The sequence below is a fragment of the Arachis stenosperma genome, chromosome 9, assembly GCF_014773155.1.
Source record: "Arachis stenosperma cultivar V10309 chromosome 9, arast.V10309.gnm1.PFL2, whole genome shotgun sequence".
Classification (NCBI taxonomy): Eukaryota; Viridiplantae; Streptophyta; class Magnoliopsida; order Fabales; family Fabaceae; genus Arachis; species Arachis stenosperma.
Window position 1 is genome coordinate 29,436,093 of NC_080385.1, and position 12,924 is coordinate 29,449,016.

Here is a 12,924-nt window from a genome sequence, read left to right on the forward strand (position 1 = left end):
AATGCCAACAATGCAAGGAAGGTGCTGGGTGACTTTACTGCACCTACTCCCGACTTCTATGGGAGAATCATCTCTATCCCTGCCATTGGAGCAAACAACTTTGAGCTTAAGCCTCAATTAGTTTCTCTAATGCAACAGAATTGTAAGTTCCATGGACTTCCATTGGAAGATCCTCATCAGTTTTTGGCTGAGTTCTTGCAAATCTGTGACACTGTCAAGACTAATGGGGTTGACCCTGAGGTCTACAGACTTATGCTATTCCCTTTTGCTGTAAGAGACAGAGCTAGGACATGGTTGGACTCACAACCTAAAGAAAGCCTGGACTCATGGGAAAAGCTAGTCAATGCCTTCTTGGCAAAGTTCTTTCCACCTCAAAAATTGAGTAAGCTTAGAGTGGAAGTCCAAACCTTCAGACAGAAGGATGGAGAATCCCTCTATGAAGCTTGGGAAAGATACAAACAATTGATCAGAAAATGTCCTTCTGACATGCTTTCTGAATGGAGCATCATAGGTATTTTCTATGATGGTCTCTCTGAACTATCCAAGATGTCTTTGGATAGCTCTGCTGGAGGATCTCTTCATTTGAAGAAGACGCCTACAGAAGCTCAAGAGCTGATTGAAATGGTTGCAAATAACCAATTCATGTACACTTCTGAAAGAAATCCTGTGAACAATGGGACTAATCAGAAGAAAGGAGTTCTTGAGATTGACACTCTGAATGCCGTATCGGCTCAAGAACAAAATATTGACTCAACAAGTCAATATGATTTCTCAAAGTCTGTCTGGAATGCAAAAAGCACCAAGCAGTACTAGGGATGCTTCATCTGAAGAAGAAGCCTATGATCCTGAGAACCCTTCAATGGAAGAGGTGAATTACCTAGGAGAACCCTATGGAAACACCTATAATTCTTCATGGAGGAATCATTCAAATTTCTCATGGAAGGATCAACAGAGACCTCAACAAGGTTTCAACAACAATAATGGTGGAAGAAACAGGTTTAGCAATGGCAAGCCTTTTCCATCATCTTCTCAGCAACAGACAGAGAATTCTAAGCAGAACAACTCTGACTTAGCAACCATGGTCTCTGATCTAATCAAGACCACTCAAAGTTTCATGACTAAAACAAGGTCCTACATTAGGAATTTGGAGGCACAAGTGGGACATCTGAGCAAGAAAATTTCTGAACTCCCTCCTAGTACTCTTCCAAGCAATACAAAAGAAAATCCAAAAGGAGAGTGCAAGGCCATCAACATGGCCGAATTTGGAGAGGAAGGAGAAGAGGTAAACGCCACTGAGGAAGACCTCAATGGGCGTGCACTAGCCTCCAATGAGTTCCCTAATGAGGAACCATGGGAATCTGAGGCTCAAAATGAGACCATAGAGATTCCATTGGACTTACTTCTGCCTTTCATGAGCTCTGATGAGTATTCTTCTTCTGAAGAGGAAGAGTATGTCACTGAAGAGCAAGTTGCTAAATACCTTGGAGCAATCATGAAGCTAAATGACAAGTTATTTGGAAATGAGACTTGGGAGAACGAACCTCCTTTGCTCACCAAAGAACTGGATGACTTGTCTAGGCAGAAATTACCTCAAAAGAGGCAGGACCCTGGGAAGTTTTCAATACCTTGTACCATAAGCACCATGACCTTCAAGAAGGCTCTGTGTGACTTAGGGTCAAGTGTAAACCTTATGCCTCTCTCTGTAATGGAGAAGCTAGGGATCTTTGAGGTACAAGCTGCAAGAATCTCACTAGAGATGGCAGACAACTCAAGAAAACAAGCTTATGGACTTGTAGAGGATGTTTTGGTGAAGATTGAAGACCATTACATCCTTGCTGATTTCATAGTCCTAGAGATTGGGAAGTGCATGGATGAATCTATCATCCTTGGCAGACCCTTCCTAGCCACAGCAAAGGCTGTGATTGATGTTGATGGAGGTGAACTGATCATTCAAGTGAATGAAGAATCCTTTGTGTTTAAGGCTCAAGGATACCCCTCTGTCACCATGGAGAGGAAGCATGAAGAGCTTCTCTCAAATCAGAGTCAAACAGAGCCCCCACAGTCAAACTCTAAGTTTGGTGTTGGGAGGCCACAACCAAACTCTAAGTTTGGTGTTGAACCCCCACATTCAAACTCTAAGTTTGGTGTTGGGAGGTTCCAACATTGCTCTGAGAAAATGTGAGGCTCCATGAGAGCCCTCTGTCAAGCTACTGACATTAAAGAAGCGCTTGTTGGGAGGCAACCCAATGTTATATTTTATATATTTTCCTTTGTTATTTTATTTTATTTTGTAGGTTGATGATCATGAGAAGTCACAAAATCAATTGAAAAAGCAAAAACAGAATGAAAAACAGGAAGAAAAACAGCACACCCTGGAGGAAGAACCTACTGGCGTTTAAACGCCAGTAAGGCTAGCAGGTGGGCGTTTAACGCCCAGTCTGGCACCATTCTGGGTGTTTAACGCCAGAAAAGGGCACCAGACTGGCGTTAAACGCCAGGAAAGGGCAAGAACCTGGCGTTAAACGCCAGAAATGGGCACCAGCCCGGCGTTTAACGCCAGAATTGGCTAAAAACGCAATTTTGCATGCCATTTGGTGCAGGGATGACTTTTCCTTGACACCTCAGGATCTGTGGACCCCACAGGATCCCCACCTACCCCACCACCCTCTTTCTTCTTCACCCATTCACCAATCACTTCAATACCTCTTCCCCAAAAACCCTTCACCTATCCAATCCCATCTTTCTCTTCACCACTCACATCCATCCTTCATAAAACCCCAACTACCTTACCATTCAAATTCAAACCACTTCCCCTCCCAAACCCACCCATAATGGCCGAACCCTACCCCTCCTCTCACCCCTATATAAACCCATCTTCACTCCTTCATTTTCACACACCCTAAACACTACTTCTTCCCCCTTTGGCCGAAACATAAGCCTCCTCCATCTCCTCCATTTTCTTCTTCTTCTACTCTCCTCTTTCTTCTTTTGCTCGAGGATGAGCAAACCTTTTAAGTTTGGTGTGGTAAAAGCATTGCTTTTTGTTTTTCCATAACCATTTATGGCATCCAAGGCCGGAGAAACCTCTAAAAAGAGGAAAGGAAAGGCAAAAGCTTTCACCTCCGAGTCATGGGAGATGGAGAGATTCATCTCAAGGGTGCATCAAGACCACTTTTATGAAGTTGTGGCCATGAAGAAGGGTCAACTTTGATCAAAGGTTGGATCAAGTCCTCACAGACATTTGTGAAGAGGGCGCTCAATGGAAGAGAGATTCAAGAGGAAAACCGGTTCAACTGAGAAGGCATGACCTCAAGCCCATCACTAAGAAAAGGATGGAGCAAACAAGAGATCCCACTCATCATGAAATCCCTGAGATACCTCAAGGGATGCACTTTCCTCCACAAAACTATTGGGAGCAACTGAACACCTCCCTAGGAGAATTGAGTTCCAACATGGGACAACTAAGGGTGGAGCACCAAGAACACTCCATTCTCCTCCATGAAATTAGAGAAGATCAAAGAATCATGAGAGAAGAGCAACAAAGACAAGGAAGAGACATTGAGGAGCTCAAGCACTCCATAAGACCTTCAAGAGGAAGAACAAGCCGCCATCACTAAGGTGGACCCGTTCTTTAATCTCCTTGTTCTTTATTTTCCTGTTTTTCGAAAATTGATGCTTTATGTTTGTCCATGTTTGTGTCTTATGATCATTAGTGTCTTTAGTGTCTATGCCTTAAAGTTATGAATATCCTATGAATCCATCACCTTTCTTAAATGAAAACTATTTTTAATCACAAAAGAACAAGAAGTACAGGATTTCGAATTCATCTTTAAAACTAGCTTAATTAGTTTGATGTGGTGGCAATACTTTATGTTTTCCGAATGTATGCTTGAACAGTGCATATGTCTTTTGAATTTGTGGTTCATGAATGTTGGCTCTTGAAAGAATGATGAAAAAGGAGACATGTTACTGAGGATTTGAAAAATCATAAAAATGATTCTTGAAGCAAGAAAAAGCAGTGAATACAAAAAAAAAGAAGGAGAAAAACGAAAAAGAAAAAAAGGGGAGAAAGAAAAAGAAAAGAAAAAGAAAGAAATAAAGTTGTGATCCAAGGCAAAAAGAGTGTGCTTAAGAACCCTGGACACCTCTAATTGGGGACTTTAGCAAAGCTGAGTCACAATCTGAAAAGGTTCACCCAATTATGTGTCTGTGACATGTATGTATCCGGTGGTAATACTGGAAGACAGAGTGCTTTGGGCCACGGCCAAGACTCATAAAATAGCTGTGTTCAAGAATCATCATACTTAACTAGGAGAATCAATAACACTATCTGGATTTTGAGTTCCTAAAGAAGCCAATCATTCTGAATTTCAAGGGATAAAGTGAGATGTCAAAACTGTTCGGAGGCAAAAAGCTACTAGTCCCGCTCATCTAATTTGGAGCTAAGTTTCATTGATAATTTGGAGTCTATAGTATATTCTCTTCTTTTTATCTTATTTGATTTTCAGTTGCTTGAGGACAAGCAACAATTTAAGTTTGGTGTTGTGATGAGCGGATAATTTGTACGCTTTTTGGCATTGTTTTTAGTATGTTTTTAGTATATTTGGTTTAGTTTTTAGTATATTTTTATTAGTTTTTAGTTAAAATTAACTTTTCTGGACTTTACTATGAGTTTGTGTGTTTTTCTGTGATTTCAGGTATTTTCTGGCTGAAATTGAGGGACCTGAGCAAAAATCTGATTCAGAGACTGAAAAGGACTGCAGATGCTGTTGGATTCTGACCTCCCTGAACTCGAAGTGGATTTTCTGGAGCTACAGAAGCCCAATTGGCGCGCTCTCAACGGCGTTGGAAATTAGACATCCTGGGCTTTCCAGCAATATATGATAGTCTATACTTTGTCCAAGATTTGATGGCCCAAACTGGCGTTCAAAGTCACCTTCAGAAATTCCAGCGTTAAACGCCGGAAGTGGCACCAAAGTGGGAGTTAAACGCCCAAACTGGCACAAAAGCTGGCGTTTAACTCCAAGAAGAGTCTCTACACGAAAATGCTTCATTGCTCAGCCCAAGCACACACCAAGTGGGCCCGGAAGTGGATTTTTATGTCATTTACTCATCTTTGTAAACCTTAGGCTACTAGTTTTCTATAAGTAGGACCTTTTACTATTGTATTTTCATCTTGGTTTTTCTGGTTCCCTCTCTGGGAACGAAGCCAATGATCACTTTTGTTCTTATGTATTTTCAACGGTGGAGTTTCTACACACCATAGATTAAGGTGTGGAGCTCTGCTGTACCTCGAGTATTAATGCAATTACTATTGTTCTTCTATTCAATTCCGCTTGTTCTTGTTCTAAGATATTCATTTGCACCCAAGAACATGATGAATGTGATGATTATGTGACACTCATCATCATTATCACCTATGAACGAGTGCCTGACAACCACTTCTGTTCTACAAGCAAACAAGGCTCTAATGTTTATCTCTTGGATTTCTTAACCGGAATCTTCGTGGTATAGGCAAGAACTGATGGCGGCATTCAAGAGAATCCGGAAGGTCTAACCTTGTCTATGGTATTCTGAGTAGGATTCAATGATTGAATGACTGTGACGTGCTTCAAACTCCTGAAGGCGGGGCGTTAGTGACAGACGCAAAAGAATCACTGTATTCTATTCCGGCCTGATCGAGAACCGACAGATGGATAGCCGTGCCGTGACAGGGTGCGTTGAACATTTCCACTGAGAGGATGGGAGGTAGCCACTGACAACGGTGAAACCCTTGTATAAGCTTGCCATGGAAAGGAGTAAGAAGGATTGGATGAAGACAGTAGGAAAGCAGAGAGACGGAAGGGACACAGCATCTTCATGCGCTTATCTGAAATTCCCACCAATGAAATGCATAAGTATCTCTATCTTTATCTTTATGTTTTATTCGTATATCATCTATACCCATTTGAGTCTGCCTGACTAAGATTTACAAGGTGACCATAGCTTGCTTCATACCAACAATCTCCGTGGGATCGACCCTTACTCGCGTAAGGTTTATTACTTGGACGACCCAGTGCACTTGCTGGTTAGTTGTGCGGAGTTGTGATGAAGAGTTGAGATTGCAATGAGCGTACCATGTTGATGGCGCCATTGATGATCACAATTTCGTGCACCACATATGCGTGCGGACTACCGCCGCATCTAACTTCATATTTACTTCCCTGTTCTTGCATATATCATACTGCATTCATACTGACGCTAACTTTTCATATGGAAGATCAACAATGTGTTCTTTCCTATCCCAGAAGGCATGAGGCAAATCAGCACAAATAGAGTTTTCAATTTGATTTAAAAGATTTTTTATTTTTTCTTGAATCTTTGGTTGAGAAAGCTGTGATTCAAGGGTATGAATATATTGAATGTATTGTAACTATCTCTGATATATATATGTATATATATATATCAACCTAGGGTTCATAAAATTCATGAATCACAAGGATATGAGGATTTCTTACCTTAACCCACGAAATTGATTGATGAAACTTACCAATGGCACATACTAGAGTACCATAAACAACCAAAATCACAAAATTTCTCAAAATCCAAAACTTAAACTTGAAAATATCATATACTATGAAAATGGAGTATGAGAACTGAAAAATCTTACCAATATTTTTGGATATAAATGTAGAGGATGACGAGGGTTTTGCGTGGCCGCAAATTGTGTGGCAATTGGAGAACCGAAGAGAAAGTTATGGTGGATTGAATGTTTCAAAGGTTAGGGTTTCTCTCTTCTCCCTTCACTTTTCTCATTTCAGCATTGCAACACAAATAAATAGGGTGGTGGTGCTAAAATGGCTTTAGTAAAGGTATATATATATGCTGTGCTTTGGCCCAACTTGGGTCCAGTTCACATATATGGCCCGTTTGGTCCAAATTTTGGCCAAAACCTTTAAGATTAGCGTTTTAATGTGTGTTTTAAATATTTTTTCAATCTCAATTACAAATTTCAATTTTTTAACCTTTCTCACTCATAATAATTTTTCTCAACTGCAATACTGGGCAGATCTTAGTCGGTACTGCCGGTCAAATTTCCAGTGTGCGTTTTTACACAGAAAACTATATTTTCCGACTCAAAAAAAATCCACTGAGTCCACATATCAAATTTAAATTGTCAAATTACGATAGCTAAATTTTCTAACAATTTTTTCCATATTTAATTAATTACATAATTAATTACGAGTTGACCAAGTTTTACATCCTACCTACCTTATTGAAAATTTTGTCCTCAAAATTAAGTTACCTATAAATAATTGCGGATAGTCCTTCCTCATATCGGCTTCCAACTCCCAAGTATGTTCCTCAATGACTGATCGACTCCAAGATACCTTAACCAAGTGAACTTCTTTTCCACGGAGCTTTTTAACACTCACATCATCAAAATGTATCGGGGTAACTTGAAAAGTCAAATTCTCTCTCATTTGAACAGATTCAGTCTCCAATACATGAGACGTGTCTGGAGTATACTTCTGTAATGGTGAAATGTGGAACACGTCATGCAAGTTCAAAAGATTTGGTGGCAAAGCCACTTGATACACCATGAAATCAACCTTCTTCAAGATTTTAAATGGACCAATGTATCGAAGATTTAACTTCTTTGTTTTAGTTGCTCATCCAATGCTTGTCATGGGAGTAACTCTCAAGAAAACATGTTCACCCCTCTTTAAACTCTAATGGATTTCTCTATCAATTCGCAGAACTCTTTTGACGACTTTGTGCAGTGAGAATTCTGGTTCTCATCTTCTTGATTTTCTCTGTCGTCTCAACTACCAATTCAAGACCTAGCACACTTGATTCTCTAGGCTCATACCAACACAAAGGTGATTGGCACTTCCATCCATACAACGCTTCATAAGGAGCCATCCCTATGCTAGCGTGATAACTGTTGTTATAAGCAAACTCCACTAATGATATATACCTATCCCAACTGCCGAGTTGATCTAACACACACGCTCTCAACATATCCTCTAAAGTTTGAATTGTTCTCTCAGATTGTCCATCCGTTTATGGATGATAAGCGGTACTCAGACACAATCGTGTACCGAACTCCTTGTGAAAGACTCTCCAAAAGCTCAAAGTAAAACCGGGATCACGATATGATATAATTGTAGTCGGCACATCATGCAATCACACAATCTTCTTAATATACACTCTCGCCAATTCATCTAAGGAATACGTCATCCGAATAGGTAGAAAATGAGCTAATTTAGTCAACCGATCTACAATCACCCAAATCGTATCAAATCCAGCTTATGTCATTGGTAAACCGGTTATGAAATCCATAGTGATGCCTTCTCATTTCCATTGTGGAACCTCTAATGCTTGTAACATGCCAGATGACTTCTGATGTTCAATTTTCATTTTCTGTCACGTCAAACACTTAGCTACATACGCCGACATATCACTCTTCATTTCAGGCCACTAAAACATCCTCTTCAAGTCATGATACATTTTAGTAACTCCAGGATGAACGGAGAATCCACTCTAATAAGCCTCAGATAATATTTCATTTCGCAAGTTTTCCACACTTAATATGTGTTCATACCCTGGGTCAAGCTGTCCGACCTGGGATGCTCGGCGACAAAGCGACCGACCTCTTCAGGTCAGACAATCCGATCTCTTCTGAAAGAGCTCGGCTAAATTGCCAGGAAAGCCCAGAAAAGGGCCCAAATAGAGGAACACGACCCAAATCCAAAGGCAGCCCAAGCCTACAGAGAGAAGGGCGGTTCCCTTGAAAGATAAGATGACCTCACTCGAAAGATAAAGATAAGATAAGATAACTAAACTTATCTTATCTAAGAAGGTCGCTTTACACCATTATAAATACACTGGAGCACCCATGTATAACTCATACTCTAATTCTACAAAAACCTGTTTAATACCCTTGCTAACTTAAGCATCAGAGTATCTTGCAGGTACCACCACCCTTCAGTGACAAAGGATCAGCAGCATTGACAGTCCAACAAATCGGAAGTGGTAGCTCCGGTCACCACCTACACACCGGACACGTCATCTCCAACCAGCACAGAAGATCTCGACCGAGATCGACTTACAATTTTAGGTTACCCTCAGAACATTGGCACCGTTACTGGGGAACCTGGAAGTCATCCCATCTTCATGGCGGACGACCATGACAACGACCACAATTCAGATCTAGAGGATAGAACGCCGCACAAAAACACGGACACTGCACCAAAGGATACTCCTCAACTTAACAACAAAAAGAATTCTCCAAACGCGGGAGCCATGGAGGCGCTTCAAGACCGTTTAAAACAACTTGAAGAGGAAGTCCTACATCAATGAGAGGCTGAGAAAGACCTACAAAAGGAGATCATGAAGACCAAAATCCCAAAGGACTTTAAACTCCCGGATATGACTTTGTACAACGGCACTACAGATCCTGGCCATCATCTCAGTAATTTCAGAAGTAGAATGTACCTCACCGACGCCTCAGATGCTGTTCATTGCAAAGCCTTTCCGACTACTTTGACAAAGACGGCAATTAGAAAGTTCGACAATCTACCTCCTAGGTCCATCTCAAGTTTCGACGACTTGGCCAAGAAGTTTTTGGCCAGATTCTCCATCCAAAAAGACAAGGCTAAGCACGCCCCAAGCCTATTAGGAATCAAGCAAGGAGAACGGAAAAGTCTTCGCAACTACATGGAAAGATTCAACAAAACGTGCCTGAACATACAGAGCCTACCAACAGAGGCTGCCATTATGAGCCTCATCAATCGCTTACGAGAGGGACCTTTTAGCCAATTTATATCGAAAAAACACCCCACATCTCTGAACGAAGTGCAAGAACGAGCAGAGAAGTACATCAACATGGAAGAAAACTCTCGACTAGGAGAGACCTCAAAATCCGGATTCACCTCCCGGGATAAGGACAAAGAGTCCAAAAAGAAGGAAGATCGACATGGAGAAAAAAAATAAAAAAATACCACAATTACACCCCTCTTCGGGTGTCCCTTGTGGATGTCTACAGAGAGGTTTGCCACACTCAAAAGAAAAAAAGGAGGAGGAAATCGGGCCGAATATTGTGAATATCATCGAATCTGCGGGCATTCCACCAATGAATATTTTGACTTAAAAAATGTCATAGAAAAGCTAGTAAGAGAGGGGAAGCTAGATCGGTATCTGGCCACCCGGGACGATGAGTAAAGAAAAAGGAGAAGGGAAGAAGATATCGAACGAATCGAGCGGTCACCTCGTACACCAGAAAGACACATCCACATGATACACGGCAGATTCGCGTGAGGAGGAGTCTCCAAATCATCTCGCAAAAGATATCTTAAAGAAGTATATCATGTCGAGGGGAAGGAGGAAGCACCCGACATCCCCGTGATTACTTTCACCAAAGAAGACGCATCCGGTATAATTTCAGGACACGACGATCCCATGGTCATCACGGTTATACTGGCAAACGCAAACCTCCACCGCACATTGATAGACCAAGGGAGTTCTGCCGATATCTTGTTCAAAACTGCCTTCAACAAGATCGACCTAGAAGAAAAAGAACTTAGAGCATATCCGAACAGCCTGTTCGGACTAGGAGACTCCCCGGTTCAACTGCTTGGATACATTTCGCTACACACAACCTTTGGAAAAGGAAACCAGTCAAGAACACTCAAGATAGATTACATCGTGGTCGATGTAAGTTCAGCCTACAACGCTTTAATAGGCCGAACAACATTGAATCAGCTCGGCGCAATAGTCTCAACTCCACATCTATGCATGAAATTCCCAACTGCAGAAGGGATAGTTACAATAAAAGTAGACCAGAAGATGGCGCGCCGCTGTTACCATGAAAGCCTAAACCTCAGAGGCAGAGGAGAAGAATTCCACACAATCGAACTCGGTGGAGTGCAGAGGCGGGAAGAACTCTGCCCACAACCCGAAGGTGAAATAGAAAAAGTCCAGATCAGGGACACCCCGGACCAAACAGCCAATATCGGTACAATCCTAAAAGGAGATATAAAAGAATAACTCATACAGTTCTTGCAAGATAACGTCGACCTCTTTGCATGGAAGGCCGCAAACATGCCAGGCATAAACCCCAAGTTAATGTGCCACAAGCTATCAGTCTACCCAGGATCTCGGCCAGTACAACAGAGGTGTAGAAAGCTCAGACCAGAATGCTCCCAAGCTGTGAAAGAGTAGATACAAGATCTACTGGAGGCAGGGTTCATAGAGAAGTCAAATACCCACTATGGCTCGCTAACGTCGTCTTGGTGAAAAAATCAAACGGGAAGTGGCGAATGTACACCGACTACACTGATCTCAACAAAGCCTGCCCAAAAGATCCTTATCCACTTCCAAGTATCGACGCTCTGGAAAATGCCTCCTCCGGATATAAATACCTCTCGTTTATGGACGCATACTCAGGATACAATCAAATCCCAATGTATCCACCCGACCAAGAAAAAACTTCCTTCTTAACCCCAAAGGCAAACTACTACTACATCGTCATGCCTTTTGGTCTTAAAAATGCGGGAGCTACTTATCAGAGATTAATGAATAAGGTCTTTTCGGATCACATCGGAAAAATCATGGAATTTTTCGTGGACGACATGCTAATAAAGACACAAAATGAAGAGATGCTATTGTCCAACCTGACCCAAGTATTCGACACTATAAGACGACATGGCATGCGACTCAATCTCGCAAAATGCACCTTCGCAGTAGAAGCTGGCAAATTCTTGGGTTTCATGCTCACACAAATAGGAATCGAAGCAAACCCGGATAAATGTCGGGCCATACTCGACATGAAGAGTCCAACTTGTGTCAAAGAGGTACAACAACTCAACGGGAGGTTGGCAGCCTTGTCCAGATTTCTAGCCGGATCGGCAATAAGATCTATTTCCTTCTACGCCACTCTAAGGAAGGGAAAGAAGTTTGAATGGACAACGAAGTGCGAGCAAGCCTTCCAAGATTTCAAAAGGTTCCTAGGACAACCACCTATCCTAACTCGGGCACGGGAAGGAGAACCACTCATATTGTACCTCGCGGTAGGAAGTCGGGCAATAGCCTCAGCACTAGTCCGAAAAGACGACAGTGGGCAACACCCCGTATACTTCATCAGTAAAGCATTACAAGGATTCGAACTGAACTACCAAAAAATAGAAAAGTTTGCCTACGCTCTCATACTAACATTTCGACCACTTCGTCCATACTTCCAAGCCCACACCATTAGGGTTTGGACCAACCAGTCCACAAAAGGGATTTTACAGAAAACAGACCTGGCGGGTAAAATCTTGCAATGAGCAGTTGAGTTGTCTGAATTTGATCTTCAATACAAAGCTCAGACAGCCATCAAATCGCAATACCTGGCCGACTTCATTGCAGAATTTATAGACACACCGGAAATCCCCACAGAATGGAATCTTCATGTGGACGGTTCCTCAAATAAAACTGGAAGCGGCGCAGGTGTGATAATTGAAAGCAACCAAGGAACCCAAATCAACTCTCCCTCAAATTCGGTTTCCCTGCCTCAAACAACCAAGCAGAATATGAGGCATTACTAGCTGGTTCAAAGCTGGCAATGGAGGTGGGAGCTCAAAAACTTGACATCTTCAGCGACGCACAAGTAGTTACTTCACAAGTAGCAGGAAGCTACCAAGCCAAGGATCTCACCATGAAAAAGTACTCAGACAAAATCAGGGAACAGATGGGACAACTCGGAGAATATGAGGTCCGTCACAAACCCCGAAAACAGAATGCCCGAGCTGATGCACTCTCAAAACTAGCCAGCACCAAACCAGGGGGCAACAATAGAAGCCTCATCCAAGAAATTCTGCAGAATCTATCAATCTCGGAAGAAGAAAAAATTTTGGCCATAACAGGTCAGGATCAAGGATGGATGACTCCCATAATTAATTA

At 41.9% G+C, this 12,924-nt stretch overlaps 1 non-coding gene across 1 annotated transcript; it reads right to left on the reverse strand.

Annotated features, from left to right (window-relative positions):
• Positions 1-384: 384 nt before the first annotated feature.
• On the reverse strand, positions 385-492 carry LOC130953812 (small nucleolar RNA R71). The gene has a single exon (XR_009075973.1). It is a non-coding gene; the product is annotated as a small nucleolar RNA R71 (small nucleolar RNA).
• Positions 493-12,924: the final 12,432 nt, after the last annotated feature.